The following is an 18,953-nucleotide window of genomic DNA, read 5'->3' on the forward strand; positions in this document are numbered from 1 at the left end:
ATAATATGTCTGAAAGCAAGTACCATTTCTTTTGTTTTTATAAACCTGACCCTGAACTGGCCTTATATTTCAATTCATGCCATGCCTGCTTTAGAATTTACTCTGACCTGTCTCCAAGTTCCACTATTCTAATTCCAGGACCATTTTGCATTTCTCCCTTAATGCTGGGACTCAATCTCTACTTTGAATTACACTTCTAGGAATTTAACGCCTTATTTTATTTCCAATGCTTATTTCATCTTGCTTTTCCTATCATCCATATCTTTGGAGATTGAAGTTCTGTCCTAGAGTCTGGAATGTGGCAACCTGCTGATAGTCTACTGTGTAGCTGTTGTCCATATGGCCTGCTTGGGTCGCTGAAGAGCCCCTATTCTAGGAGCCACATCTGTCTTCCTTGCTCTTCCCATCTTTTCGGGAATCTTCAGGGTGGGACTTTCCCAGTGTTGACAGCCTTTCTGGGCACCATTTTGTGGTTAGTGTTAGTCTCCAGATATACAGTGTTCCACGTGTGATTTTCTTTCTGAACTTCTTTCCATATCTGTATACTCCGTAGTGCTTGCCTTGTTCCTGCTAACGAATCTAGTTCTGGACATTAGGACCTCCCAACTAGAGGAGTTAACTGGGTTGTTCAAAGTTATGGAACTACTGTGATTTGTACTATGAAAAATGCTGACTTCTCAAGTACAGCCTACTAAACCAGACAGTTTTAACATTTATTTTTCTAATATAAAAAATGCAACCCAATTATAAAAATACAGGGTGGTACAAAAAATAGAAAGCAAATAAAATATACCTCAAATATATTAGACATATATAATATATTGTAATACATATATCATTTAATATACATATATAAGTAACATACATATATAGGTAAATATTTATGTGTTTCATATTTCTTTAGAAAACACTATATGTATATGTATGATGTATTCATAAATATATATGGGAATATATTATATGCATAGCTATGTTGTACATAGTTTTGTATCCCATCTTTATTAACTTAATATTTTCTACGAGCATATAACTAAGTCCTTTGTTCTTTCAAGAAATACGATTTTATTGCATGTCTGAATTCTCCATGATGCATTTTGTCACTCACATTTTTGAGTGCTTATATTGCTTTTAGCTTTTTCAATAGCGTATGTCTTTGTTGAACATCAGATTTTTCCCACTTTATTTAGGACAGAGTCTTCAAAGTGAAATTGAAGGCAATTAAATTTATTGAAAGGCTCATGCATATTGCCAAGTTGCTGTGTCTACAAAATGGACCAATATGCTTTTCTTCTAGTAGTGCCCATGCACACCTGTTCCAAGGTTCTTCTCTTGCCACACCCTCTATTACAGTGAATAATTTTATATTTAAAAAAATCCTCAACTTGAAGGGCCAGAATTTCCTTATTGTTTAAATAATGTTTCTCTTCATTTCAACATGATGAACAGGAAAGATTTTGAAGAAACTACACTCCTTATTTTGTCTCACAGTCAGAACAAAACGGAGGGCACCTTACCTTTTCCATGTCACCTCTCCAGCCTATTTTCTATGGAATGTGTTTTATCTGTTTACTTAACAAGAGGCCAGGGAGATTTGTACTCACCCCTGAGGAAGATGGGAAATGATGAGAGCGAGCGGCTAAAAAAGAACCAACACCATCACTTGAAAAAACTACCCAGGAATCTTCCCGGACACCTGCACTCAGGAAGCTCACAGCGTGTTCCACAGTCAGAGGTCTCAACTGGAGACCTGACGAAAGAATTCGGCTGGCAGCATGTGATACTAACAAAATACCCACTCACCTCCTTCTGTTCAGTGATAAAACATGTAGAGGAACAGAAGAGTTTTAATTTCCTTGTGTATCCTTTTAAAAACTGTATTGATCCTCCGTCACCAACCCAACCCCCACTTGATAAATGTGATCCTGGTTGATTGAAATGTAAAGAAAAAGGAGCACTAGAAAGCTCTGGGGTACTTTTCTTAATTTTGAGAACTGAAGTGTGAAATTCTTCAAAGTGTGGCACTAAAGGTATATGATGCCGTTCTGTTTTGGAAACTAGCTCGGTAAGACTATTTCTAATGTTGCCCATAGAATAGCATAGCCATTCTCTTCAGTTTGTTCCGTGGAGCTTTACTTCCATTTATCAACCATCCCCTCTACAAGCAGAAGAGGATCTTGAAGATAATATATGTAGGCACTGCTGTCTCACTTCATTAAAGACAATGAATCCTTCATTCAAGGGTTTATAGTATGAGCTGTATTGTCTCTGTGACAAATGAAAGGCAAGACAATAGCAGTAAATATTCATCTTAGTCAAAATCAAAGCTCAAATATATTCTTCCTGGGGCTTCCCTGGTGGCGCAGTGGTTGTGGGTCCGCCTGCCGATGCAGGGGACACGGGTTCGTGCCCCGGTCCGGGAAGATCCCACATGCCGCGGAGCGGCTGGGCCCGTGAGCCATGGCCACTGAGCCTGCGCGTCCGGAGCCTGTGCTCCGCAACGGGAGGGGCCACAACAGCGTACAGCTAAAAAACAAACAAACAAACAAACAAAAAAACCCTCTTCCTGTGTTGTTAATTCCCACCTTTCCCTGTCATTAGCTTTGTACTGCTTCCTGTCAATTTCACACTGGGAAAGAGTGCAGAACAAATGGAGAAATGTTTCTGGCATTCCCCTCTCCCTTAAAAAAAGAAATCCCAACTGAAAGTAACATTTAAATCAAGCTTATCGTTGCACCTTTTGATATTAAAAATGTTTTCTGAGTTGGAGAGTTAAAACATAGATTTAAACAAAATCTTCTTTTCTTTTTTTGTTTGTTTTGTTTTTATCTTTTTGTTTCTTTTTAATTAGTTTAATTTTTATCAAAGTAATACATGTTCAAAGTACAGATATACTAAAGACATGTAATGAAAAATAGTTATTCCTACCCCATCCCACTCCATTCTAGGAGTAATCACTTTCAACTTGTAAAATTTCCTCTGGTATGTACTTTCATATTTTCCATAATGTGTTTTTACCACTATTTCTTGGTTTATGAACTTTAGACATTATCTCTAACATCCTACATATATTAAAAAGGACTTACCTCTCTTACACATCCCCACCCCACTTCCTCTTAATATAATCATTTCGGTTAGGAATTGTGTTCATCTAGTAACACAGATTCGAAAACATTAGCTCAAACAAACTAGCAGTTTATTTTTCTCACAAAACATGAAGTTAAGGGCTCATTAGGAGACTCTAAGACGTCATCAGCAAGCTAAGATCCTTCTACCTTTCCTGTTTTCCAGGTTTACCATGTATTGCATCCTCACAGCGACAGAATTGTCCCACTACATCAGGCATAGCAATCGTATCCCTGGTGAGGAAGTCTGGGAAGGGCAAAGGGCACACAGTCTGTGTCTCCTTTAAAGGGATTTCCCAGAAGCCTTACACAGCAGCTTCTATTAAAATTCCATAGGTCATAATAGTTTCACATGACCACCCACACCTGCAAGGGAGGCTGGGAAATGTTCTTCAGCTGAACACATTTCTGCCCCCAAACAAATTGAAGTTCTGTTAGAAAGAAACAAGGGGAAGGTGAATATTGGATTGGCTACCCATAGCCTCTGCCACAGTAGTGTGCTATGATATGCTTCCTTTTTTGTGCATTCTTTTGTTTTTCCTAGAGTTAATAATGGCCTCACCTTTTGCTTATATTTATGTATATCTGTTCATTCTCAAATGTGATCTATCAGTATCATTTTGTTCCCTGGTGACCTACCTCCAGGAATCCTCCATCCTCCTGGTACAACTTAGCCTCGGACCTTTCTAAGACTGCTGCATCTATCCTCTTGGACTTTGTGTTGGTTTCTCTGTTTTCTGAGTCCCATTGTCTTATATTTCTCGGCGAGTTCCCTCTTTTTGCTAAAACACATCTTTGAGTGGATTCCAATGAAAGAATACATGGGATGCAAAAATATTGAGTCTTTGTATGAAATAATTAAAATCTTCTTATCAATTCCCATTTTCCTTTAGAAGCATTTGCTAATTTTCACAGTGAGTTAGTAATTCCCCTGATTTGTGTTTTAAGTCTGAAAACTGTGTTATCTTGAAAAGGAACATTTTAGAAAGAAGCTATACATGATACTTAAATCCTTTCCATCAGCCTTTTGTACCATATGTAGTGAATTATGTCCTTCTTGAGCTCATAATTAGAGGAAGAAGCAGATGGCTGGGACTTATTGTAAAATTATGTACCCATTAAATAGTAACTTATGCATTCCCAATGATTACCTTCTGTAGTGGGGTGAGACAAACATTTAAGGTGATTTTTTTTTTTAAGATGAAACAGAATACATTTTCTCTTATAGGCCAAATTGCTGTGTATATCAGAATCACTTCACAGTTAAGTTTCGAATTACTATACACTAAGTGTGTGGGATTTCTGTTCCAGATCCTTTTTCATAGATATTGTGACATAGACACCTTTGCAATAAGAGTCCTTAGAAGTTTATCCCTTTCTACTTATTTTTGAACCCTTCCTCTATGAAAATTATTTTCAAAGGTATTTGACCTACTTCACGGTGATCTTACTGTTACTTCCAAAAAAGATATATTTGGGCATGTGCCTCGTTAGGCTGTGGGTAGAGGCAGGTGACCTAGCCCATCATTTTCTGATTCTGTTCTAATTCTACCCAGAAGATGTAGAGTAACCAAGTGCCAGAGGTATGCCTCTGTTTCCTAGTGTTACCCACAAATTCTCAGCCACGCCATTAGAGGCAGGTCAGTGATTCATTCATTCTCACACATAAACCCTTACACACTTGTTGAACACCTGCGCTTAAAAAGCACTTTTTACTTTCTCTCTGCGACCATTTTGGGATTACCTTCTGCTAGCCGTTGATGGACAAAGCATTCTGATTTTATGAGATATGAGGTCTGAAGGTAGTCAAGTACAATCCTTTTGAAGACAGCTTTATTATACCTTTAACAGTAGGCTTTCATTTGGAGGAATTGTTAGATTTAAAGTATGACTTTGGTATTATAGAGGCTACATCCCTGGAAGGAAGTTTTTGGAATGTGTTCTTTTTCGACACACCCAGATTTTTGTTGGTACTGTACCTCTACTTTTTCTCTGCTTAAATGTTCTTTTAGAGAAATTGTGGGGCTCACCTGGTGACTGAGTAAGGCAAGAATTAAAATCACAAATTCCATTTTATCCCTGCTCTCTGTTTTCGTGTTAATGTGTAATTGTTAAAGAGTCTTCATCAAGAAGGAAGGGATATTTGTATTATATAACAACAATTCTGTGGAAATTCTGGAAATCTCTGCTTTGGCATTTAGTGAAATAAATAAATAGATGCATAATCCTACAGTCAAATATGTTAACAAAAGAGGTTGTTCCGAATGCTGATGGGCATAAAATTAATGTTTTCTTAACTGTGAAACCAGATATTCTTCACAAAGATTTTTTTAAACACGTATTACACATCTTTCGTTGAGAGAAAATTATTTCTGGATTACTGTCATGCAAACAATGAAAGCAATACAGAAAGGGAGTGATGTTATGTTTGCAATAAAGTCTGGCTGGGCCTCATTGGTATTCCTAGGTTTAACAATCCTTACATATTTAGAACCAACTACTTAAGGAATCAGCTCTGAAAGCAGATTTGCCTGGAGGACCTCCAAACTGGCCTCAGTCCAGACCTCATTCTCTTCAAGGACTCCAGTGTTTAAAGAACCCAGAAATCTGGGTTGATCATTCCATTCATCTGGGACTTGATTTGATCCTAGGAAGCATGTTAAGATTTTAGATCTGAATTCTCTCCCTCCAGACTTCTGGGTTGGGCGGGGGGTATGCTTCTTAAAAAAGTAAGTAAATATGAGATTTTAGTGGAAATAATATATCCATTTGTTCCTTCTCCCAACTTGTCACTGTTCTCATCTGCAATGTACCCCTCTGACTGCTATGGCTTTTGTGTTTGATACATGATTTTAAAGAATCCTTGGAAGGTGTTCGGTATGAATAACGGGGGTAGCATCCTATAGACCAGCAACATCGATTGGCGTCCAGGTAGGCCTGCTAATCAGCAAAAAGAAAAGCCAATTGTGATTGATATTAATTATGTTGGCTCTATATAAGGGCAAAAACTTTTAGTTAACTGTTGTAGTGTGTGAGATTGTTTATGTATATATAATATAAAAATATATTATATATTACCTATGTATGTGAGAGTATTACATGTATATATCATACATGTAAGTACATATATATTAAATGGACACTTCCATTCTAATCACCCTCCCACTCATCCATTGTAAACAGAATGTTGTATGCCTTGAGATAATGTTTGTGACATTTTTAATCTGGCTCATTACCCTCCCTTAAGATTCTGTGATTTTTGTCTTTGGTTTTCCATCTTTATTGTTCTCATATATTTTATATATAAATATATATTCTTATGCATATGTGTATCATATATTTGTATAATCATACATATATATTTTAACTCCAGAAATTTCTCTTTGATCGCTTGGAATTGACACAGGCATACCTTGTTTTATTGCACTTTGTTTTATCGTGCTTCGCAGATATTGCTTTTTTTTTTTTTACAGATTGCAGTTTTGTAGCAGCCCTGCATCCTGCACGTCTGTAGGCATCAGTTTTCTAACAGTATTTACTCACTTCATGTCTCTGTGTCACATTTTGGTAACTCTTGCAATATTTTAAACTTTTTAATCTTTGTTATTTGTTAGAGTGGTCTGTGACTGGTGATCTTTGATGTTACTATTGCAAAAAGATTACGACTTGCTGAAGTCTCAGATGGTGGTTAGCATTTTTGAGAAATAAAATCTTTTAAAATTAAGGTATGTACATTGTTTTTTACACATAATACTATTGCGCACTTAATAGACCACAGTAGAGCATAAACATAGCTTCTATATGCACCGGGAAACTAACAAATCTGTGCATATCTGTTTATTGTGGTATTAGCTTTATTGTAGTTGTTTGGAATCGAACACTCAGTATCTCTGAGGGACGCCTGTACTATCTTTTTCTCATTGCTTCCAATAAACTATAACTATGAAGAGTAAATTAGCCAACATAAAATTGGATTTTATCTTCCCTTTTTAAAAAAATTGCTGTGGGAATTCATGAATTCTAATCTGGGATAGACATTATATGGAAAGAATTATGCTAACTATATTATTGATAAGGTTTTTCTCTCAATATCTGAAAGATTATATTCTTCTAGAATATTGTTCAATACTGGAGGGAAATTTGATAACAGTCTCAGGAGAAGTAACCTGAAATTTAGTCATAAATTTAAATCACCTTCCATCAGAAGCAACTCTGGATGTTCAGCTAAAAAAAAAAGGAACTTTATCTAGAGATTGATTTCTAAAATAGGAACATATGCATTATCACTTGTCAGTTCTACATCCTCTGTTTGAGTATACATTATGCAATAGTCATTTCTGATAAATCTGTGATTAGTGCATGGAACTAAAGATTTTCTAGTACACTCCTGACTTTACACAGGTCAAGATAAGGGGCTATTTATTTCTGTGGTGCTGAAAATATGGATTTCTAGAGTATGTTCATTAAAAAACAATAGTCTCTCAGAAACAGACTACTAAAAATAACTGTCTAAACTAGGACTTGACTTTCTCCCTAGGAATTCCTGACTTTCTGGCTTTCCCAGAATTAGCAGAATTCCATTTCTGGCTTTCCTCCTTGTGCTGTGTACCACATCAGCAAATAACCTTCAGAAGTATATCTTAGACATCCTTCATCAACATTCGGATCCAAAAGCATGGGACCCAAAGCCTGTCTTCTCAGTTTGAGTTTCAGTTTCAGGAACTAGCTCTTTAGATGGTCAGTGTTTGTTCAAGGGCTAGTCAGTATCAAGGTACATGACACTATTAAAATTTGTTTTTTAAAAATTAGATATAAATAGGCTTCCCTGGTGGCACTGTGGTTGGGAGTCCGCCTGCCGATGCAGGGGACACGGGTTCGTGCCTCGGTCCGGGAGGGTCCCACATGCCGCGGAGCGGCTGGGCCCGTGAGCCATGGCCGCTGGGCCTGTGCGTCCGGAGCCTGTGCTCCGCAGCGGAAGGGGTCGCAGCGGTGAGAGGCCGGCGTACAGCAAAAAAAAAAAATTAGATATAAATAAATTCCAAAGGATACTTTTAAATACATGCAAGGATTTTAAAAAGCAATGCACAAGGAACACCTGTGTATCTACCACCCAACACACAAAGAAATCCATTCCCTTCAGGTCATAAACACTCCTCTCTGAGTCCTCGTTCCATTTCCTTCACCCTCGGATGTAACCACTGTCTTGAATTTTGGGTTTATTATTCCCTTGTTTTTCTATATAGCTTAATTTTATGTTTATATCCCAATCTTTTGTTTAGATTAAGTGTTTGAAGTTTATGTGACTCAATTGAATCATTCTGTTATATATTTTTCTACAATTTTTTTGCCACTCAAAATTATTTTTCTAAGATCCTTTTATGTTGTTGTACTTAGCTGCAATTTGTCTATTTTTTCTGCTATATTGGATTCCATTTGCAACTATTTATTTACAGATTCTACCATTGATGGATGCATGGCATTTTGACAAGGTAATTTTTTTGTCTACTTTCATACTCAGGACTTTTTCTCATTTTCATTTATTTCATATCTCAAAACGCTAAGTCATTGAACTTTGAGCCTTTTAAGATTGCTATTGAATTACCCTCTCTAATATCACGCCCTCTCTGATTCCCTTCTGTCCTGAGCATCCTTCCATTCCAGGCATACATGTTATGTCACCTTACTGTACACTGCTGAGGACAATGATGTGTGAGAAGGTTGAGGCTAAAAAAAGGGTGGTAGTCAGGAGTGGAGTTTGGGTAATCTTTTGATAATAATGTTTTAAAAGAGTAAAATTTCATCTTTATCAAAATGTTCTGCTTTTTCAATTTCAGCAAGTAGTATTTTTAAATAAATAAAATGTCTGGGTGATAGTTCATTTCAATTCACTTAGTCTGATGCCCTTTTCATATATAAATACACAAAGCTTAGATGTTACTGTATAATTTACTATATAATTTCCTGTGAGTTCATTCGCCTGGCTGGGAGGACCTGAATTTTGTTCTTTTTATCACTTCTATTCAATGGGGAAAAATTGTTATTGCCACCAAAAGAGAAGAACAATCAGCACTTTTTCTTTTCTATTTTCAATGATTTTCTGAGAAGGGATGATAATACTTTATAAAATGAGGATCAGGGAAATGTAGTGCTATCTTGGGGAGAAAGTGAAGGAAATTTTTAAGGGACGTTAGAAAAAGGGTAGAGATTTTAGCCAAAAAACAGAGGAAGTAATTAACTTCACAGAAGAGATAACATGGCTCGTATCATAAGTCCTCTCTGAGAATTTGTGATTTTTCTTTATTGGTTGATTTACTGCATTATATGTGTCAGAAACAGATGCAATGAGGCTTAAAATGAAAATGTCTTACATTGTACATTGTGTAATTTTAATGTGCTCTTACGTGCTGCTTATGTTTAAAAAGCACAGGCAAAAGCTTGTGTTTGGGAGTGAAAGGCTGTCACACCCTGCCCTATGAATCTGTAACACTGTCTTCTTGTACCTAAGGGGTTTCATCCTGCAGATATTCACATCTGATTGTTAAGCAGATGAGCAAGGAGACATTCTGATGACTTGCAGGAGAAACAGCAGCCTTCTTTGTCTCCCCACTTCTGATACCTTCCTATTACAGCATTACTCTTGTTAAATTGTAACACCTTATACTGTAAAGCAAGATGTTTTATTTCCCTGTCCTTGTTTCTGTGATGTACCAGCACACTTCTCTTTCTTTGTAAAAAAAAAAACAAAAGAAACAAAACCTCAGAATACGGTATTGGGAAAGTATAGCCTTGGAAATAGAGCTAACGTGTCAGTTTCTTATAAATGAAGGGCTTAAAACTAATGACTATTCAGACTGAAGTACAGTCCATATTAGTTTATTAAACTTGCACAGTTGAGGCTAAGTCACATTTTCAGGAGTGAGCTAGTGCTGAAACAGGATGAGGACATTTATTATGGTTGGAATGCCTTTGATGCAAGAGTGCAGAAGGACAATATGGCACAAACTAGATTGATAGATGCACAGCTATGCCACTCTATCAGCTGGATTACATTGACCTTGGGTTAATAATAACCTTTCCCTTCCATTTCCTCATCTGAAAACTGCTGAAAGCTATACCTGACCTATCTACTTCACAGGATTATTATAATCATTGAATAAAAAAAAAAGATACATGGGCTTCCCTTGTGGCGCAGTGGTTGAGAGTCCGCCTGCCGATGTAGGGGACACGGGTTCGTGCCCCAGTCCGGGAAGATCCCACATGTCGTGGAGTGGCTGGGCCCGTGAGCCATGGCCGCTGAGCCTGTGCGTCCGGAGCCTGTGCTCCGCAACGGGAGAGGCCACAACAGTGAGAGGCCTGCGTAACGCAAAAAAAAAAAAAAAAAAGATACATGAAAGATTTGTAAACTTTTAAATATTCATTTTTAAAAGTAACAACTATATTGTTTGTATTCATTTGATTTTCACAGTGGTAGAAAGTCTGGTCTAGATGTTTTTTAGATGGAAATGAAGCTCAGAAAGTCAAAATGTCACATATAATAACACTACTTATATGTTTGGGGTTTCTTTCTAGGGTATTCCCTATGGCCTCTATTTTTAAAATGTTTGAAAATAGAGTAGATTTTGCTGGGTGGGAGGATTGTTTGGTGATTATATATTAGGCAGAACTCTATTTCGGCCTCCAGTGACAGAAACCCAAAACACAGTAGCTTAGAAGAAAAAAATAAAAAAGAATGTATATGTGTTTGCAGAATCGGGCATTCATCCTTGAAGATGGCTTCAGTGACCACATTTCCTGCTTCTTAAAGCTATTGTATCATCCCCTCCCACATTGTGTCAGGGTTAGTCTTTGTGACCAATAGATGATAGCAGAAGTGATGGTATGTGACTTCTGAGGATAAATCATGAAGGACGTGGTAGTTTCTTACTTTGCTCTCTCTTGAACTGCTCACTCCAAGGGAAGCTATCTGCTATGTCATGAGGACACTCAAGCCGCTCTGTGGAGAAACCCGTGTGATAAGGAACTGAGGCCTTCTGAGAAAAGGCAGTGAGGACCTGAGGCCTCTAGCCAACAGCCATGTGAGTGAATGAGTCATGGTGGAAAAAATCCTCCAGCCCCAGTCAAGCTTTCAGATAATGATCTGCTCAGATGACATCTTATCTGCAACCTCATGAGAGATCCTAAGTCAGACCACCCATCTAATCCACGGCTGGATTCCTGACTCTCAGAAACTGTGTAAGGTCATTCATGTTTGTCATTTTAAGCTGCAATGTTTTAGGCTAACTTATTAGAGAAAAATAGATTCCTAATAAAACAACTGACAAATAAAACAAATAGGAGAACTTGCTGAGGTACATATGGAGTCATATATTGAAAGCTGTGGTCAGGGCTATATTTAACTTCATCTCTTGGCTCTACATTTCTCTGTGTTTCTTTTATTCTCAGACTCTCTCCCATGTGGGAGAAATTACGACCACTGACAGATTGGGCTCACATTAAATTTAAGCTTTTAATTTTAGATAAATTAATTTTATAATTTAATTAATTTAGGTAAAAATCACATCCTCTCTTTCCTACCCCTTGATAAATATAATCTTATATAGGACTGCGAATAGTGCTATTTGGGACGCATGCCACCTTATAGACCACTTTGGGCTGGAATCTGAGTACCATGCTTGGTCAGGCCTACATCATGGGGCTGGCCCACCACCATTGAAGAAAACAGGTAAGTTATAGACAGTCCTGCTGGAGTCTTACTGAATAAAGGTGGGGCAGTTCCCCAAAGAAAGGGGTACTGGATGGTCAAACAATACACATTAATCACAGGATAGGTGTCACTCCATACGGAGAAAAAAAGTAGTTATTCTGATGCTTTTTATACGTTTATGAGGATAAGGAAACTTCAGACAAGACAGCTAATTGTCAGATTGCAGAGACTGAGGGAAAGTATTATTTTCTCTAAAGGAACACTTAGTATGTGCTACTGGGAAAGAAAAAGCAATATGACTTTTTTGATAAGGCATCTGATAATGCTTCTTTGGATAGAATGTTAAAAATTGGTTTGCAAACAAAAGTTTCACAGGTTGGACAATTGAATCAACTCTTTGTAGGGGTAAGACAGTGAAATACCTTATTTGGATAAAAAGATGTCTCCAGATGCTCTTTGAGTGCCTTATAGTACACCTTTTCCTCTGAGTTCAGCACAGTTCAGAGCAGTTTCACTGAGACCCTGGAACCTCATGTACTCTGAGTGATAATTCATCTTCCCATGCTCTGTTCTGTATCTACCACAACATTGTATCAATTATTTAACAAAATTGCTTAGGCAAATCCAGCTCTCAAAGCAGAGGCTGGAATTGGAACTGGGTGTCCACTTGCCTTTAAAAGATCCTCAGAAATAATTCCATCATACCTGGCATCCCCATTTACCTCCATTACTAAAAGAAGTTTAATTCTCCCAGGGGCTTAGTACTTCTGTACCTAAGGTTCAGTATAACTTTGGTGTCAGGACTCCACACCCATCAACCAAAAAGCTCTATTGACCGTAACTTAAAAATATATCCTTTATTCAACCACCTCTCACCACTGCTACCCCACACTCTAATCCACAATCATCTCTACCCTGAACTAGATTGATGGTAATCTAACTTCTTGTTCTCTTACCTCTCTAATGTCAGTTCTCCACTTTGCAGCTGAGCTAGAGTGAACCTTCAAACATGTAAATCAAATCATGTTAGTTTCCTCATCAAAATCCTCCTATTCCTTTGCATTATAATCAGAACAAAATTTAAAATCTTCATCATGACCTACAAAGCCTTACATGATCTGCCCATGAGTACATCTCTAACCCTACATCCTACAACTTCCTACCTCCTCACTCTGTTACCTACGGTGCCTTCTTGGTGTTCCTCAAAGGCATCATGTTAAAAATTCTTACCTCAAGTCCTTTGCACTTGCTGTTTTCCCTATTTGAAATGCTCTTGCCCAGCGTTGCACAGTCCTCAATACCTTACTTTATTCGGGTCTGTACAAAAATGTCACCTCAAATAGGACAGCTTAGCCATCCTAACTAAAAGAGATCCCGTATCCATTGATCTGCTTATTATTTAAGATGATTCAGTAGGTTTAATAAATAAAACAAATTAAATGGTAGTGATTATATATCTCAATATATAACATAAACTGGCATGAATGGCTAGCTTGGAAAATGTGTAGAGCTGAAGTTCATGTTAAAATACTGTAGAGAAAAATCAAAGGCCTGAAGTAGATCATAGAGTTCATTCTGGAGAGCAGAGAAGTTTGATGGGTAGATCTGAACAAGCAGTGAATATCTACAACATTAAAACTTTTCAGGGTCAAGTCCTAAAGAATTCTATCAGATCTTAAGTAACTGTATTGATGTTTTATAATTAGGTTAGGGAAATATATATTCAATATGATGAGCCAGCAGAGTCCCTAAGAACATAAACCAAGAGAATTTACACATGTTATTCATCCCGCCTCAGTGCAAATATATAAACATCTTACAGGGGGATAAAAAAAAAAGGAACTTTGCCAAATTTACCTAGAACAATGGAGTAAGATAAAGCGCTCTTCCCATAACAAGAAAAAATTATTATATGGTGATAGGGAGTTACATGGAGGGAATTTCAGATCCTAAGGAGAGGTTTTTTTATGATCCCTATAATAATAATATATTTAGGCCTTGTGCTATCATTGGAAAATTTGCTTATTTTCTGTTTTTCACTATTAAAATAATTCTTCCTTCTAGGGTCTTGGCTATTCTTGGCCCTTCATTCTTCCACATACATTTTAGAATCAGCTTCCCATGTACCACAAAAAATTGTTTGTTTGTTTTTGGTAGAAATGGCATTGAATGTTTACTATCCATAGAATGGTATATGCCTCCCTTTAGGTCTTTTTAATTTTAATAAATTTTATAATTTTTTCATAAAATCTTATATATCTTTAGGTGGAATTTATTCTGAGCAAATTGCATTTTCTAATTCTTCCTCCTGGTTAATAAACCTTAATTTTCTTTTAATGTAATTTTGCATTCAGCAAACTTTAATACTCTCTTATTATCTAATAATTTTTATAGTGTAATGATTGTATAGCTTTATTACCCAGCTTACTGTTTTTCTTTGCTTATCAGTTTTTTAATCCCTGACATTTTTTTCTTGATTATTTTTTTTTAAATATCAATAAGTTCTATTTTTTTAAGTATCAATAGATTCCTTAGAACTCTGTTTTGTGATCCAGTTATAGTAAATTCTCTTTTGGGGGTTCTGAAAATATCTATATTTCAATCTTACTTTTGAAGATTGTTAGCCAAATACAGAGTACTAGTTTGACAATTAGTTTCTCTCGTATCAGAAAATAGCACTCTTCTGTTTTTTATTATAGTTATTGAGAAATTAGCTATCATTCTAATTACATTTTCTTTGAATTAACTTGTTTATAATCTCTTAAAACTTGATTGCTGTTTTAATACCTTCTCTTTGTCTTTTATATTTTACATTTTCAGTATGATATGACTTTGTATAGATTTCTTTTCAATTTCCCCTCCTTAGGTTTCATTCAAGTTTCTGAATTTTGAAAATTTCACTCTTTTTTCAGTTTTGGAAAATTTTCAACTACTATCTCTTTTCTATTCTCTCCTTCTGATACTCTAGTAAGTCTTATATTACATCTTCTCATTCTTTCTTCAAATTTCCTGTTTATCTTTGTGTTGCCTGTTTTGTACTCTTATAGTTCCATTTATCAGTTTTTTCCCACCTTTTTCTAGTCTGCTGTTAACCCATAACATTACTTTTGTTTGCATGTTTGTACCTCATAATTGTTTTATTTTATTTTCAAATATTCTTGTCAATTTTGATAAATTCTTATTCCTTCATCATACATTTAAATATTTTCTTTTTTGTTTGTATATATTTAAAATGTTTATTTTATATTTAGTACTGGAAAATTCTAATATCATCTTTCTATTTTGGGCAGATTCTGTAGTTTGTTTTTGTTAATGATCTTAATATCAGCTTGTCTCCTCCTAACATTAACAAGTTTTTATTGTGAGCTCACATTCCTTGAAACTCTGTGGCAATTCTTTGAGTACTGAGTTGTATGTATCTTCATTCATTTGCTTTCACCCATGCATGGAAATAACAGATACATGGGTGGTAAATTTTCAGCTTGGATTATTTTAGGACCATTTGGCTAAGATGAAATCAGAAGCAAACCTGTGTGAACGGGGACTTGAAATTTCAATGGGTAATTTTTTTTCATTGTTATCATAAAACCCAAAGTCAAGTTCAAGTTTTGTTTTTTTCCTCCACCGTCTCCCTCTATGGGAGTCTGATTCACCCATTGAACATCTATGTTTCAGGGTCTCCAATGCTATCAGTGTTCTCTAATCAGAGTTCCTAGGTTTTTCTCTTTGAAGTCCTCTGCACTCAGCTTGTTAAATCCCAGCTCTCATCTACCAGGGAAGGACAGACATTTCTATCTTTAATGCAGGATCAAAACTTAAAGTATAGATTCTTATTGTTTCTGACCTTAGTGGATTTCCTTTCCTTTGCCTACAGCTTAAAAAAAAAATAATGTGTTGTACTTGGATATGTTTCTCTTTATATCTTTTCTGCCATTATGTTAAAATGGAAGATGCAGGTGTTCTTTGAAACAAATCAGATCATGTTACTCTCGTACTGAAACACTATTGTGACTCATCCTATTTAGAATAAAATTTAAAACATTTCCACGGCACGTACAACTTTATATGGATGGATCTCTGGCTACTTCTCCATCTCATTTCTCACTACTGTTACTCTTGTTCTCTCTTCTTCAGCCTTTCTCTTCAGAACTCTGATTTTCCTCTGTCATACTATGCTCACATCAGCACTGAGGCATTTTAATCTGCTTTTCTCTTGAGTTTGAATGTTCTTCGCCCAAATCATGACTTGGCTCTTCAGTTCATTCATTTTGTATATTCTTTACGAAACCCACGGCAGTTTATTTATCCTTTCTCTGAAATTTACTGTAGTGATCAATCAATATAAATGGAAAAACTGGTGAAATCCAAATAAAGTCTGGAGTTTTGTTAATTAACAAAACATCAACTACTGATATAAGCAACAACATTGATGAATCTCAAATTATGCTAAGTGAAAAAAGCCAGACATTTTTGTCCACATACCAAATAATACCATTTACATGAACATCTAATGCAGGCAAAATTATTCTACAATGACAGAAAACACCTCAGTGGGTGCCTGGACCCAGCAAATGGAATGGAAATTGACTGAAAATAGGCCTGAGGAAAGGTTTTGGTGAGAGGGAAATGCTCTATATCTTTTTTGTGATGGTTACATAGCTGTCCACATTTTCAAACTTCATATAAATGTACAATTAAAATAGATGAAAGTCATGGCACATAAATCACACCTCAATAAATTTGACTTAAAAAATGTGTAAAACAAATATTCCAGAATTGTGGAAACATCTTCTTGAGTTATTAAAGCCAGCATTTTATATTTTGTAAATATCAGACCTTTGAGATCAGTAGGCTGGGAATAAGGAGTCCTGATTCTGTCATTGAATGAGTATTCAGCATTCTCTTAGTTCCACTGGCTGCAGTGGAACTCAGCCATCGTCTATAAACCAAAGGGGTTCTTACAATTTTCAAGGTTCTATCAGCTCTACAGTAGTTAGATACAACTCTGTTAGAGATAATATTGTTTTGTCCTCCATGACTTCTGGAGAATCTACTCCACAGTTAGACAAGCAACATTAGTCAATTAACTGTCCAGAGAGAGGGACAGAAGTAAGAACATGTGGAGGTGCCCACAATCTAGGAAGCAGTCCAGTTAGACTATAATAGTGTTTTGCATTTGTATGTGTGTGTGTGTGTGTGTGTGTGTGTATTCAGAATTTGGAGTGGGCCAAAGACATTATGGTAGGCACTATGTGAAGGTAATACAGAATTTGGCTATCCTAGAGATAGCCAAATATCCTACATTTTTCATTATAGGACATGTCTCCAAAAATCATAATAAATAGTTGTAAATAATAAAGCAAATGTGTGACTGTATAGAATTAGATTCTTAAGGAGAGTCTATAAGTCAACAAATACAGTCTTTGTACCGTGTCCTCTGCTGAACAATGGGGAGGGGAGGAGAAGAAATATGTCATCCGTGACTTTCAGGAACTTAAAATGTAGTGAGTAGAGGAGATAGAACACAATTCTAACATGTCACGTTGAAACAGGTATTACAGTAGAGATACTGTACCCATGGGAGTATAGGGAGGAAAAATGATTCTGAGCAGGACATCTGGGAAACTTGCTAAAATATTCATTATTTACACTGGACTTTGAAGAATGAGGAAGGCTTTCAGAAATGACTATAGGAAGGAAGGTTATTTCAGCAAGCACTCTAGAGAGACTGGGAGGCCTGCTGGAGAGTCTCCAGAGGGACTCAAACAATGAGTTTGAATCAGCAATGAGTTTGAATGATCTCAACATTCCTGTGCTGTGCTTTAGAAGATATTTGCACAAACAAGAGCAGGATTTCCAACAAGGAACCTTATGTGAGTTTAGGATATGGGTCTTGTAGAAACACTTATTTTAGCTTTAGGATATACTGCAAATCTCTGTAAAACTGAGTCACATTTCCTAATTCAAACTTGATAGTGCAAGGAGAAATGAATTTATTTCAGCAACTACACAGAAGTACTGTGGAAACATTAGCAAATATTCATCCTTATTGCCACAATGACTCTGTATGTGTTTAGGTTCCTAGTCTGCAGCCATTTGGGAGAAGCACGGTGAAACTGGTAGCACTTCCTGAGACTGAGGTGATTAGAATGCATTCTTTCAAAGATGTGCATTGAATTGGAGTTTAGAGTGCAAAAATACAGTCAAGGATTGGTATTTTTGTTGTAATTCACATCCAAGCATTATTTTGTGTCAGGAGTAATTAAAAAAAATGATTTTCACTTTTGATAGATCCCTCATCCTTTGGCTCCTGTCATTCCAAGAGGCTTTTCAACGGAGCTCTATCACGAAGCAGTTCTTAATCAGCTTTCATCAGCTTTGAAGTTTTAGCTGATGGTCACCTACATGTGTTTTTCTGAAGCAGCCTGCCCAGCAGGCAGTCCCCGGGGCAGGGTAATGTGAAAAAATGTGCCGGCTTTTAGGAGAGGCACACCCAAATTCAAGCCCTTCTGCTTGCTGGTTCTGTGTCTGGATGGTCATATAATTTCCGTTTCCACGTGGATAAGATGAGGCTAATAATTCATCCTCTCTACACACAGTTGTGAGAGTTAATTATGCTAGTTCATACTAGCAACCTAATAGGACTCCACTCTTCTCCTTGGCAGTGTCCTTCTCTATACCTGGTCACAAAGGTGATTTCACTCAGCCTCATCTTGCCCCAGGGTAGCTTTGGTTACTGACTGTTTTTCTGTTCTTTGAAAATGGCTTTTGAACCCCACCCTACTCCAGAGATGCTGCAAATACCTATCTTTCTGAAAGTCTACTCTTTCTTCCTAACACTTGTCACCGTTGGCAATTTCTATTTATTGGTGGGATTATAGGTTTGTAAACTCGTTGAGGATAGGAATCAGGTCTGTTTTCCTCTCCATTGCATGGCAGCTCTTTACCTCTTGCCTCGCACTTAGGAGTCTCAGAAAATACTTGCTGACTTTATAATTGAATGAAATGGAAAAGCAGAGCTTTTAAATCTTAACATAAGACACTTCAAAACCCTTGTAGATAAGCTCACATTCTGAATAGATAGGATATTGGAGTCAGATAAAGCTGAGTTCTGCTCTGCCAGGTAA

The sequence above is a fragment of the Neophocaena asiaeorientalis genome, unplaced genomic scaffold (assembly GCF_003031525.2).
Source record: "Neophocaena asiaeorientalis asiaeorientalis breed wild unplaced genomic scaffold, Neophocaena_asiaeorientalis_V1.1 scaffold505, whole genome shotgun sequence".
Taxonomy (NCBI): Eukaryota; Metazoa; Chordata; class Mammalia; order Artiodactyla; family Phocoenidae; genus Neophocaena; species Neophocaena asiaeorientalis.